This window comes from Hippoglossus hippoglossus, chromosome 19 (assembly GCF_009819705.1).
Source record: "Hippoglossus hippoglossus isolate fHipHip1 chromosome 19, fHipHip1.pri, whole genome shotgun sequence".
NCBI lineage: Eukaryota > Metazoa > Chordata > Actinopteri > Pleuronectiformes > Pleuronectidae > Hippoglossus > Hippoglossus hippoglossus.
Genome location: NC_047169.1, coordinates 13,304,876 through 13,317,368, shown reverse-complemented (window position 1 = coordinate 13,317,368; position 12,493 = coordinate 13,304,876). Strand labels below are relative to the sequence as shown.

The window sequence follows — 12,493 nt, the reverse complement described above, 5'->3', positions numbered from 1 at the left end:
TATAAATTCTGACGCATCTTCAGCGCGCCGGGAGCATCGCTCTCCTAAGCACATGATACAGTTCTTCCAGAACCACGTTGAACATGGTTTGTTACATGATAAAATAGCAGCGGAATTACATCTAATAAAATGGCCTCCTGTTCATTCAAGCAGGGATGTGTGTGAGCGGGGAAGAGATAAAAACAGAGAAGACTGGTGCTACGATGTACAGAAGGTGTTCTGACTTTATAACAGAGCTCATGAATAATATGTCACAAGCAGCCTTTTGGAGAGCAGCCATATTTACCTGCACCAAGGAGGCCCCCTGGCTGATTTATTTGTTGTAAGAAAGCATTTTCTTGATGAAAAAAATCGGGCATATTTCAGGACTGACAACTTTGCGCAGCTTGGTTGAATTAAAGGGGACTATTAAGCCTTGGTGGAGGTTATGTGCTTTACTGAATGCCATTCAAAACTAGAGCAATCTCACAATGTTAAAGGAAGTGACAAGAAAATTCCTGGATCCGCCCCCTGATCCCAATCCAGAGCAATATTGCAAGGTTTTTTCCCTGACGCATCCCTGACACATCCCGACACCAAGTTTTGAGGTAATCCGTCCAGCAGTTTGTTTCGTTTAATTTTGCTCACAAACAAACAAATCAACCAACAAACAAACTGACAAACTGGGTGAAAACATAACCTCTTTGGCCAAGCTAATGAAATACATCGTACTTAGTAACACATGTATCAGGCTTGATTCCAGATGTGGCGAGAATACAACATTTTCTGATGTTGGGTGTTGTACAGATTACAGTTTTACAAACAAAACGTATGGTGATATTGTACAACATGTTGCATTATTCTAGAGTAAACCGAAAAAAAAGCCTAATAAAAACTTTAGCTCCACCTTAACCAACAAACTGTTAAAATGCTTCTCACACATTCATGCATCACTGATGATAAATCAAGACAATGTTGTCACAGGCCCATGCTCTATCTCACAATGTTAAAGAAGGTGAAAAAAACCATTCTGGCTCCGCTCGTTTGATCGATTCCGCTCTAATAGTTAATGGGTTCTTTCTTGGCCCAAACCCCACCCTTCTACAAAGTTATAAATAAAATCAGTTCAGTGGTATTTGCATAATCCTGTCACACAAACCTTCAATACCACCAGACTATCTTTAAACTATGTAAAATGCTCTATGCACACACTGTATGTTTCAGAATAGTTGTATCACCATCAGGGGCAGGCCAGGGGTCTCAGCTGAAATCTGATTGGCCCCTGAAGTGCCTCTGTACTGTCACTAGTGTTTTTTATTTTAATAAACTAGTCTCTAAACTAGTCACAGAAATATAATTTGTTAAGACGTTTTATTTTTCCAAGCTTTTTTGAAGTACACAATGTGCTTGAACAAGGAACACGTTTCAAAAATATATTCAGTGATGCGTGGCTTTGAATCAAAGCGAGCAGTCAACAAGCTTGGATCGCGTGTGGCCAGGACATGCATATCAGTAACATGGAGGTCTGACTGCCGTCTCCTAATCGATAGATGGTCTCTGAAATAAATGGTTGTTTTGCTCATGGCCGTGAAGGGGTTGTCCCATTTCTCTATGTGATGTAGGGGTAGTGCCCATCTAGCCCTTCGAACACCCCAACCGTATATTCAGGACTCCCCTACAAATGAAGGGGTAGACGGAAATCCCTGAATGCTTTACGAACGGACAATCGTTAGTTGATGTTGTAATAACATTTGATGGCTGCTGGTGACGTAGGGAGTGGTGTGAAGATTTTCCAGCCCTCTACCTTGTTTCTCTGTTTGTAGAGGGACACTTTCAGCAAAGGTCACTTCATATCTAGGGGTAGGGCCAAGGGAGAGGCCCCTGTGTAAATCGTGGCCCCTTTATAGCCCCTGATGTCGAAATATCCTAGATTCGCCCCTGATAATCCCTTAATAAATCTGGTGTTCAGGCTTTTTATATGAATGAAAAGACAGCTGCATGTGCTTCCACTATTTTGCACTTATAAGTGAGAATAAACAACGGACATTTTTACATCATTAATGCAAAGATCATGTTCCTAAGGGCGTAGTATTTTAGTAATTTGTCTAAATAAATGAAACCCCTTCCTCCTGTGCTGTGTTCTACACATAGACTGTATATATATATTTTGGACGAAATACAAAACTGTGTTTTTAGGTGCTTTCTAGCGACTATTTGACGTTTTTAACCTATTTTGGACGTCATTCCAAAGTATGACTTTTTTTCATTTTTTTTTCTCATATTTTGGACGAAATACAAAACTGTGTTTTTAGGTGCTTTCTAGCGACTATTTGACGTTTTTAACCTATTTTGGACGTCATTCCAAAGTATGACTTTTTTTCATTTTTTTTTTCTCATATTTTGGACGAAATATAAAACTGTGTTTTTAGGTGCTTTCTAGCGACTATTTGACGTTTTTAACCTACTTTGGAGGTCATTCCAAAGTATGACTTTTTTTCATTTTTTTTTTCTCATATTTTGGACGAAATACAAAACTGTGTTTTTAGGTGCTTTCTAGCGACTATTTGACGTTTTTAACCTATTTTGGACGTCATTCCAAAGTATGACTTTTTTTCATTTTTTTTTCTCATATTTTGGACGAAATACAAAACTGTGTTTTTAGGTGCTTTCTAGCGACTTTTTGACGTTTTTAACCTATTTTGGACGTCATTCCAAAGTATGACTTTTTTTCATTTTTTTTTCTCATATTTTGGACGAAATACAAAACTGTGTTTTTAGGTGCTTTCTAGCGACTATTTGACGTTTTTAACCTATTTTGGAGGTCATTCCAAAGTATGACTTTTTTCATTTTTTTACAAAATACAAAACTGTGTTTTTAGGTGCTTTCTAGCGACTTTTTGACGTTTTTAACCTATTTTGGAGGTCATTCCAAAGTATGACTTTTTTTCATTTTTTTTTCTCATATTTTGGACGAAATACAAAACTGTGTTTTTAGGTGCTTTCTAGCGACTTTTTGACGTTTTTAACCTATTTTGCAGGTCATTCCAAAGTGTTTTTTGCTGTATTCACTCTATTCTACGTACTACGGTAAGCGAGTCGCGTCATTTCCTGTTTTCCTGCCGCTGGTGGTGGTCGCTGTCTCTGAACTAGCTCCTCTGCTAACACAGATATTTCTCTATATCACTACGGCTAAGTCTATAGTTAAACATCAACACATACCAACTCCTACTCTTTGGTGCTTAGTGATTCTGTGTCCTTACATCAGCGTGTCACCGGATTCTTCTGTTTGAGCTCACCCTCGTAGTCTAATATAGAAGCGATGGCATCTCTCTCTCCCTCTCGCTCCCCTGCTCTCTCTTGCTCCGAGTGTCTCATGTTTACTTACTCCTCTGCCTCCTTTAACAGTAGTGGTACATGTAATAAATGTAGTGTATTGGTAGCGATGGAGGCGAGGCTTAGCGACTTAGAAGCTCGGCTCCGCTGCTTAGAACCTCCGTTAGCTGTAGTTAGCCAGCCCCCGCTAGCCGCCGCGGAGCCACTTAGCTTAGCTTCCGCTATCAGTCCCTCGACTTGTCCCGTGCAGCCGGGAGCCCAGGGCGGCTGGGTGACTGTCCGGAGGGGGCATAGTGCTACCCTTAAAAAGCCCACGATTAAAGACCCACCAGCTCACATTTCAAATAGATTTTCTCCACTCAGCGACGCACCCGTTGAGAAGCAAACTCTGGTCATTGGTGACTCGGTTCTGAGAAACGTGAGCTTAGCGACACCAGCGACCATAGTCAATTGTATTCCAGGGGCCAGCCGGCGACATCGAATCCAAACTGAAGCTGCTGGCTAAAACTAAACGTAAATACAGTAAGATCGTAATTCACGTCGGCAGCAACGACTCCCGGCTTCGTATGTCGGAGGTCACTAAAGTTAATGTGGAGTCGGTGTGTGCTTTCGCAAAAACGATGTCGGACACAGTAATTTTCTCTGGCCCTCTCCCTAACACAACAGGTGATGACATGTTTAGCCGCATGTTGTCTTTTAACCGCTGGCTGTCGAGGTGGTGTCCTGTAAATGGTGTGGGCTTTGTAGATAATTGGCAAACTTTTTGGAGGAAACCTGGTCTTGTTAGGAGAGACGGCGTTCATCCCACTTGGGATGGAGCATCTCTCTTATCTAGGAATATTACCCAGTCTATTAAATGACAACCCAGAGTTGGGACCAGGACGCAGAGCTGCAGTGCTAAACACGTCTCTGCGCTCCCTCTGGATCAGTCACACAACCACAAACCCATAGAGATTGTGTCTGTCCACCGTCCCGTTACATTATTTAAATCAAACAATAATAGAGGGAGAATTCCACACAAAAATCTAATACAAATTAACACAACCTCTGCAACAACTCAGGAAATAAAGACTTTTAAATGTGGTCTGTTAAACATAAGATCATTGTCATCAAAGGCTATTTTAGTTAATGAACTAGTCTCAGATCATAAAATAGATTTATTGTCCCTCACTGAGACGTGGCTGCATCCTGATGAATATGTCAGTCTAAATGAATCTACTCCCCCAAGTCATGTAAATACACACGTCCCCAGAGAATTTGGTCGAGGAGGTGGAGTTGCTGCTATTTTTAACTCCAGTCTATTAATTAATCCTAAACCTAAACTAAGCTACAACTCATTTGAATGTCTTGTTCTTAGTCTTCCACGCCAATCCAAGAAACACCAACAGCCAATCATATTTGCTGTAGTTTACCGTGCCCCTGGGGCTTATACTGAATTTTTAACAGAATTCCCTGAGTTTTTATCAAACCTAGTCCTAAAGACCGATAAAATGATTATTGTTGGTGACTTTAATATTCATGTTGACAATAATAAAGATAGCCTTAGCGTAGCATTTATTTCGCAATTAGACTCAATTGGTTTCAGTCAGTGTGTACACCAACCTACTCATTGTTGTAACCACACACTTGACCTTATATTATCATACGGTGTCAAAATTGAAAATCTAACAGTACTTCCGCGCAATCCAATTCTATCAGACCATAATTTAATAACCTTCGATTTTTCACTATCAGAATATATGCCACTAATAATGAACTCATTTTCAAGATGTTTACCTGATAGTGCTGTAGCTAAATTTAAGGAAATAATTCCGATTACATTTAAACCCGTACTATCCGTCGATATAAACAACAAATTCATTAAAAACCCTAGCTCCACTGAGATTGACCATCTCGTCGATAGCTCTGTAAGGTCATTACGATTAACATTAGACTCAATAGCGCCTCTAAAAAAGAAACATATAAAACATAGTAAATTAGCTCCGTGGTATAATTCCAAGACACATGAGTTAAAACAAGTATCAAGAAAACTAGAAAGGAAGTGGCGCTCCAGCAACCGTGTTGAAAATCTCCTAGACTGGAAGAATAGTGTTAAAGCATATAAGAAGGCCCTCCACAAAGCAAGAGCTGCCTACTATTCAAAACTAATAGAAGAGAATAAAAACAACCCCAGGTTTCTCTTCAGCACTGTAGCCAGGCTGACGGAGAGTCACACCTCCACCGAACCCAGTATTCCTCGATCCCTAAATAGCAATATCTTTATGAATTTCTTTAATGATAAAATTCTAACCATTAGAAATCAAATCAACCATCTCCTGCCCTCAATTGGCACTAATACCCCATCAAGAATAGAAAACTCAGAAACGGCCAAGAATCTTACCAATTATTTAGACAGCTTCTCTCTGATCAGCCTCGATCAGCTGACCAAAATAATCTCATCTTCTAAACCAACAACTTGTATCTCAGACCCCATTCCTACAAAATTACTTAAAGAAATTCTGCCCCTAATTGACAGTTCATTACTGAACACAATACATCTGTCATTATCATCAGGATATGTACCACAGTCTTTTAAAATAGCTGTAATCAAACCCCTCCTCAAAAAACCCACCTTAGACCCAGAGGTTTTAGCCAATTATCGTCCGATATCTAATCTCCCCTTCCTGTCTAAAATCCTAGAAAAAGTTGTAGCCAATCAGCTGTGTGAGTTTCTCCAGGAAAATAATATATATGAAGACTTTCAGTCAGGGTTTAGAGCCAATCACAGCACAGAGACAGCCTTGGCAAAAGTCACTAATGATCTTCTAATAGCTTCAGATCAGGGGTTTGTGTCTGTCCTCGTTCTGTTAGATCTTAGTGCAGCATTTGACACAATTGACCATAATATTTTATTACAGAGACTAGAACAGTTAATTAGCATTAAAGGAACCGCCCTAAAATGGTTTAAATCCTATTTTTCAGACCGCTCCCAATTCGTGCAAGTTAATGATGAGTCATCTGTGCGCACCAAAGTTAACCATGGTGTTCCACAAGGCTCTGTGCTCGGCCCAATTTTATTCTCATTATATATGCTTCCACTTGGAAACATTATCAGGACACACTCGGTAAATTTCCACTGCTATGCGGATGACACCCAGTTATACTTGTCAATAAAACCTGAACAAAGTAATCAAATAACTAAACTCCAAGCATGTCTCAAGGACATAAAAACCTGGATGACCCGCAATTTTCTCTTATTAAACTCAGATAAAACAGAGGTTCTAATACTTGGCCCTAAACACCTTAGAGATACATTATCTAACGATATAGCTGCGCTAGACGACATTGCCCTTGCTTCCAATGAAACAGTCAGGAACTTGGGAGTGATCTTCGATCCTGATTTATCCTTTAATTCTCACTTAAAACAAATTTCTAGGACAGCCTTTTTTCACTTGCGTAATATCTCCAAAATCAGACATGTCCTTTCTCAAAAGGATGCAGAAAAACTAATCCACGCCTTTGTTACATCCAGACTGGATTATTGTAATTCCTTATTATCAGGCTCCAGCAGTAAGTCGTTAAAGACTCTGCAGCTTGTCCAAAATGCCGCAGCACGTGTCCTGACAAGAACCAAGAAAAGAGAGCACATTTCTCCAGTATTAGCTTCGCTACACTGGCTTCCGGTTAAATCTAGAATAGAATTTAAAATTCTCCTCCTCACCTTCAAGGCCCTTAACAATATGGCACCATTATATCTTAAAGAGCTGTTAGTACCTTATCAACCCACTAGAGCACTGCGCTCCCAGAATTCAGGCTTACTTGTCGTCCCTAAAGTCTCTAAAAGTAGAGTAGGAGCCAGAGCTTTCAGCTATCAAGCTCCTCTCCTGTGGAATCATCTCCCGCTTTCAGTTCGGGAGGCAGACACCATCTGTACGTTTAAGAGTAGGCTTAAAACCTTCCTTTTTGATAAAGCTTATAGTTAGAGCTGGTCCAGGCTTGTCCTAGACCTGCTCTTAGTTAGGCTGCTATAGGTTTAGAAGGTCGGGGGACACATGACACACGGAGCTTCTCTTTCCAGCTTCTCCTTCCTCTTCTCAATCTTTATCACATCAAAGTAATTCATATCCCATCAATACATGTTACTGACTTGACTTCTTCCCCGGAGTCCCTTTGCCTTATCGTCCGCAGATCCAGGGCCGCGGCTGTGGCCACATCATGGATTAGGATCTGGGGATCACGTATCAGAGATCGTAATGGTGGATCCAGTATGGCGGATTCTGCATCGTGCTGGCTGATCGTGATAACAAAGGCAGATCCTTTATCGTGTTGCCATCAGATACTGGTAGTGGACCACGACCGAGGTGGCAGCTGATGATGGATCCTAATGGCGGCAGTGGACAATAACTGTGGACTATAGTGGCATCCGATCTTGATGGTGGATCATGATCTTGCTGGCTGCTGACCATGGACTATGATTGCAGCAGGACTGCTCGATACATAGTATTTCTCCTCAGACACTTGACCATTAATGACATTAATCCACCAATTCACTGACCTTCAGTTATACTTCAAAATGTTTACCCTAATCAATGCTGCTAAAACCTTTATCTTGATGTTCTCCTTTACACTTGACATCCATTGCACTTCTGTCCGTCCTGGGAGAGGGATCCCTCACATGTGGCTCTCTCTGAGGTTTCTACGTTCTTTTTTTCCCTGTTAAAAGGGTTTTTAAGTAGTTTTTCCTTACTCTTGTTGAGGGTTAAGGGCAGAGGATGTCACACCATGTTAAAGCCCTATGAGACAAATTGTGATTTGTGAATATGGGCTATACAAATACAATTTGATTGATTGATTGAGATCTGCTCCCAGTAGAACCACACGTACCCATCATGGACTACACTCTGGTTTGACACTCTTCACCGTGCAATATTGATTCGGTCTGTGCAATATCAATGGTTCATGTGCAATCCATTCACTGAACATATTCTCACACTGCACGTATGTTTCCTGTCTCTATATGTTAGTTTAATTCCATTCATATTTTTCTATATGTTTTATATTCCTTACACTTATTATCTTTACACTAAAGTATTGCATTATTACTTATTACTTACTGATGCCTATTTTGACTCTTGCTGCTGTAATACTGCAAATTTGCCCATTGTCGGACTAATAAAGGACTAATATTCAAATTCAATTCTATTGCCTATTATTACATTTGCCAAGCAGGTTATGTTTTCATCTGTGTTTGTCTGTTGTTTAGCAGGATTACGCCGAAGCTACGGGACGGTTACCACGGTTTGGGACGGGAAAGATGACATTAAAGTTTGGTGCGGATTTCTTTCACTTTCTTTAATATTGCAAGAAAGTTGTTTTTTCATTTCCGTTGAATTCTCAGAGACAAATATCTGACAGGTTTAGGAGACTAATATGTATTGGTGCAGGTACAAATAAAAATCTGTGGTTTACCATTTAAATCTACACAAGTTGCAGTAGTTGCAGTAGCTCGTACAGTTTTGTTTTGATGGTGACACTGTACCTCCGCTCTGTAAGGCAGGAAGCTGATGCCAAGTTCCAAGTGATGCCACTGAGCATATAGATGATGGAGATTCTCAGCCAGCCAGCCATTTTCTCTATGTCCCTCAGCACTGGTTCATAGCACGGTCACCAGGCAGTGCAGGATCCTACACACACACACACACACACACACACACACAAGGTCAAGGTAGTTACTGGCGTCTTCACAAATTGTGTCTTGTGATCAGTCACTTCTCCATGTAAAACCATTCTGCTCCAGGTGAGGGTCGAACTCACAACCTCAGCATAGCTCTGCAGGTCACTGTCTTATAAGTACTGCGCGCTGACCGATTGCGCCACTGGAGCCTTGAAAGTCAAAAACATGAATTCTATTTTTTTCCATCCAGTTACACCTGTCTGCTATGAAAGATGTAATCTTGGTCTAGAGATTGACATGTAAAACCTTCAAGAGGCCTGTTGTGAAGATTCTACACTAAACTGTTCACGTAAATACATTCATAAATATACTTTGTCTTCAAAGCATCAAAGGGATAGTTCACAGAAAAATGTAAATTCACTCATTATCTACTCACCTCTATGCCGATGGAGGGTGGGTGAAGTGTTTGAGTCCAAAAAACACTTTTGGAGTTTCAGGTAAACAGTGTTGCAGCCAAATCCACCAACATTTGACCAAGGTAGGTGCCATAGTCTTTGTTGCTGTGGGCATAGTTCACAGATTTGCTTCTTGTGAACAGTCACTCTTCCACAACCACGGACTGTGCTGCTCCAGGTGAGGGTTGAACTCACAACCTCGGCATAGCTCTGCAGATTACTGTCTTATAAGTACCGCGCGCTGACCGATTGCGCCACTGGAGCCTGTTCAACTGCTGAAAATTAAATAAATTCCAACGACACCAAACTAATGAACTGACTCGTTTTGTTTTGGTTCTTTAATATCGATTTTAACAATATATATTTTTTATACGAAATAGCTATTAAAAAAGTGATTCACAGTCACTGTTCAGACCTCCTTGTGTCTGTCACTGTAAAAATGGTTATCCCAAGTTGAATACTTGAATACAATGTACCACTGCAATCAGTTCATATACTTTCTCTACCCATCATAACTGTCTGCAGTAAATCTGTATATTAATTATATGTAGATATGTCACGGTGGCCGAGAGGTTAAGGCGTTGGACTCGAAATCCAATGGGGTTTCCCCGCACAGGTTCGAATCCTGTTCGTGACGCACTTGTTTAGACCTTAATGACTCTTTAGTGCCCCTGCAGGACACCATCACAGAGGTATTGCTGGTCGTTCCTTCCTGCAGCTGTAAGACTTTACAACCAGATCTGCTCCCAGTAGAACCACACGCACCCATCATGGACTACACTCTGGTTTGACCCTCTTTACTGTGCAATATTGATTCTGTCTGTGCAATATCAATGGTTCATGTGCAATCAGTTCACGGAACATATTCTCACACTGCACATATGTTTCCCGTCTCTATATGTTAGTTTAATTCCATTCAAATTTTTGTATATGTTTTATATTCCTTACAGTATTATTATATTTACACTAAAGTATTGCATTATTACTTATTACTTACTGATGCCTATTCTGACTCTTGCTGCTGTAATACTGCAAATTTGCCCATCATAGGACTAATAAAGGACTAATATTCAAATTCAATTCTATTGCCTATTATTACATTTGCCAAGCAGGTTATGTTTTCATCTGTGTTTGTCTGTTGTTTAGCAGGATTACGCCGAAGCTACGGGACGGTTACCACGGTTTGGGTCGGGAAAGATGACATTAAAGTTTGGTGCGGATTTCTTTCACTTTCTTTTATATTGCAAGAAAGTTGTTTTTTCATTTCCGTTGAATTCTCAGAGACAAATATGTGACAAGTTTAGGAAACTAATATTTATGGTGCAGGTACAAATAAAAATCTGGATCCAGCTAATTTTAATGTGGTTTTGACTGGCACTCACCATTTAAATCTACACAAGTTGCAGTAGCTCGTACAGTTTTGTTTTGATGGTGACACTGTACCACTGCTCTGTAAGACAGGAAGATGGCTGAAGCCAAGTTTCCAGTGATGCCATGATGGAGATTCTCAACCAGCTCTATGTCCCTCAGCACGGTCATCTGGAACAACACCGACACCAGGCACTGGAGGATCCTACCTACACACACACAAGGTCAAGGTAGTTACTGAGTGAAACCGACGTCTTCACAGGTTGTGTCTCGTGATCAGTCTCTTCTCCCACCAACAACCAAGGTAAAACCATTGTGCTCCAGGTGAGGGTTGAACTCACAACCTCAGCATCGCTCTGCAGGTCACTGTCTTATAAATACTGCGCGCTGACCAATTGCGCCACTGGAGCCTCGAAAGTGAAAAATATGAATTCTATTTTTTTCCATCCAGTCACACCTGTCTGCTATGAAAGATGTTATCTTCAACCTTCAAGAGGCCTGTTGTGAAGATTCTACACTAAACTGTTCAAAGCAGAAATATTACTGGTATTAACTAACATAGCCATTTTATTTCACATAAATATACTTGTCTCCAAAGCATTAAAGGGATACTTCACAGAAAAATGTAACTAACTCTACTCACCCCTGTGCCGATGGAGGGTGGGTGAAGTGTTTCAGTCCACAAAAGACTTTTGGAGTCTCCGGGGTAAACAGCGTTGCAGCCAAATCCAATACAATTGAAGCAACTGGGGATCAGGTCCTCAGCCATGGGCCTCTGTGTAAAAATATCCTCTTGGAAACCCACACACGGTATCAAACAGGAAGTAGGTTGTGCAGACCCACACACTAACATCCATTTTTATGGATGTGCGATCATCCTGCACCACTGCAATCAGTTCATATACTTCCTCTACCCATCATAACTGTCTGCAGTAAATTCTGTATATTAAATAATTGCTTACATGTCACGGTGGCCGAGAGGTTAAGGCGTTGCACTCGAAATCCAATGGGGTTTCCCCGCACAGGTTCGAACCCTGTTCGTGACGACTTCTTTAGAACTAAATGACTCTTTGGAAATCTTCTTTGGACTGCTGCTGACTGGGTAGACTGGGACACCTGCCTGACCCAGTGGAGGTGGTGGGACAGAGGAGGACAGTCTTTGTGGGCATAGCTCAAAGATTTGAGTCTTGTGAACAGTCACTTCTCCACAACCACAGACTGTGCTGCTCCAGGTGAGGATCGAACTCACAACCTCGGCATAGCTCTGCAGATTACTGTCTTATAAGTACCACACGCTGACCGATTGCGCCACTGGAGCCTGTTCAACTGCTGAAAATTAAATAAATTCCAACGACACCAAACTAATGAACTGACTCGTTTTGTTTTGGTTCTTTATTATGGATTTTAACAATATATATTCTTTATACTAAATAGCTATTAAAAAAGTGATCCACAGTCACTGTCCACTGTTCCGACCTCCTTGTGTCTGTCACTGTAAAAATGGTTATCCCAAGTTGAATACTTGAATACAATGTACCACTGCAATCAGTTCATATACTTTCTTACCCCATCATAACTGTCTGCACTAAATCTGTATATTAATTAAACGTAGATATGTCACGGTGGCCGAGAGGTTAAGGCGTTGGACTCGAAATCCAATGGGGTTTCCCCCGCACAGGTTCGAACCCTGTTCGTGACGCACTTC

General features: G+C 40.9%; 7 non-coding genes across 7 annotated transcripts; 3 read left to right on the top strand and 4 right to left on the bottom strand.

Moving 5' to 3' along the window:
• Positions 1-9,080: 9,080 nt before the first annotated feature.
• Positions 9,081-9,174, bottom strand: trnai-uau. Its single transcript has 2 exons — positions 9,137-9,174; positions 9,081-9,116 (listed from the first exon to the last, which is right to left on the bottom strand). It is a non-coding gene; the product is annotated as a tRNA-Ile (tRNA).
• Positions 9,175-9,590: 416 nt separating this feature from the next.
• trnai-uau lies at positions 9,591-9,684 on the bottom strand. The gene is made up of 2 exons: positions 9,647-9,684; positions 9,591-9,626 (listed from the first exon to the last, which is right to left on the bottom strand). It is a non-coding gene; the product is annotated as a tRNA-Ile (tRNA).
• Positions 9,685-9,975: 291 nt separating this feature from the next.
• trnas-cga lies at positions 9,976-10,057 on the top strand. Its single transcript has one exon. It is a non-coding gene; the product is annotated as a tRNA-Ser (tRNA).
• Positions 10,058-11,104: 1,047 nt separating this feature from the next.
• On the bottom strand, positions 11,105-11,198 carry trnai-uau. Its single transcript has 2 exons — positions 11,161-11,198; positions 11,105-11,140 (listed from the first exon to the last, which is right to left on the bottom strand). It is a non-coding gene; the product is annotated as a tRNA-Ile (tRNA).
• A 554-nt stretch (positions 11,199-11,752) lies between these two features.
• Positions 11,753-11,834, top strand: trnas-cga. The gene has a single exon. It is a non-coding gene; the product is annotated as a tRNA-Ser (tRNA).
• A 178-nt stretch (positions 11,835-12,012) lies between these two features.
• Positions 12,013-12,106, bottom strand: trnai-uau. Its single transcript has 2 exons — positions 12,069-12,106; positions 12,013-12,048 (listed from the first exon to the last, which is right to left on the bottom strand). It is a non-coding gene; the product is annotated as a tRNA-Ile (tRNA).
• A 298-nt stretch (positions 12,107-12,404) lies between these two features.
• On the top strand, positions 12,405-12,487 carry trnas-cga. Its single transcript has one exon. It is a non-coding gene; the product is annotated as a tRNA-Ser (tRNA).
• Positions 12,488-12,493: the final 6 nt, after the last annotated feature.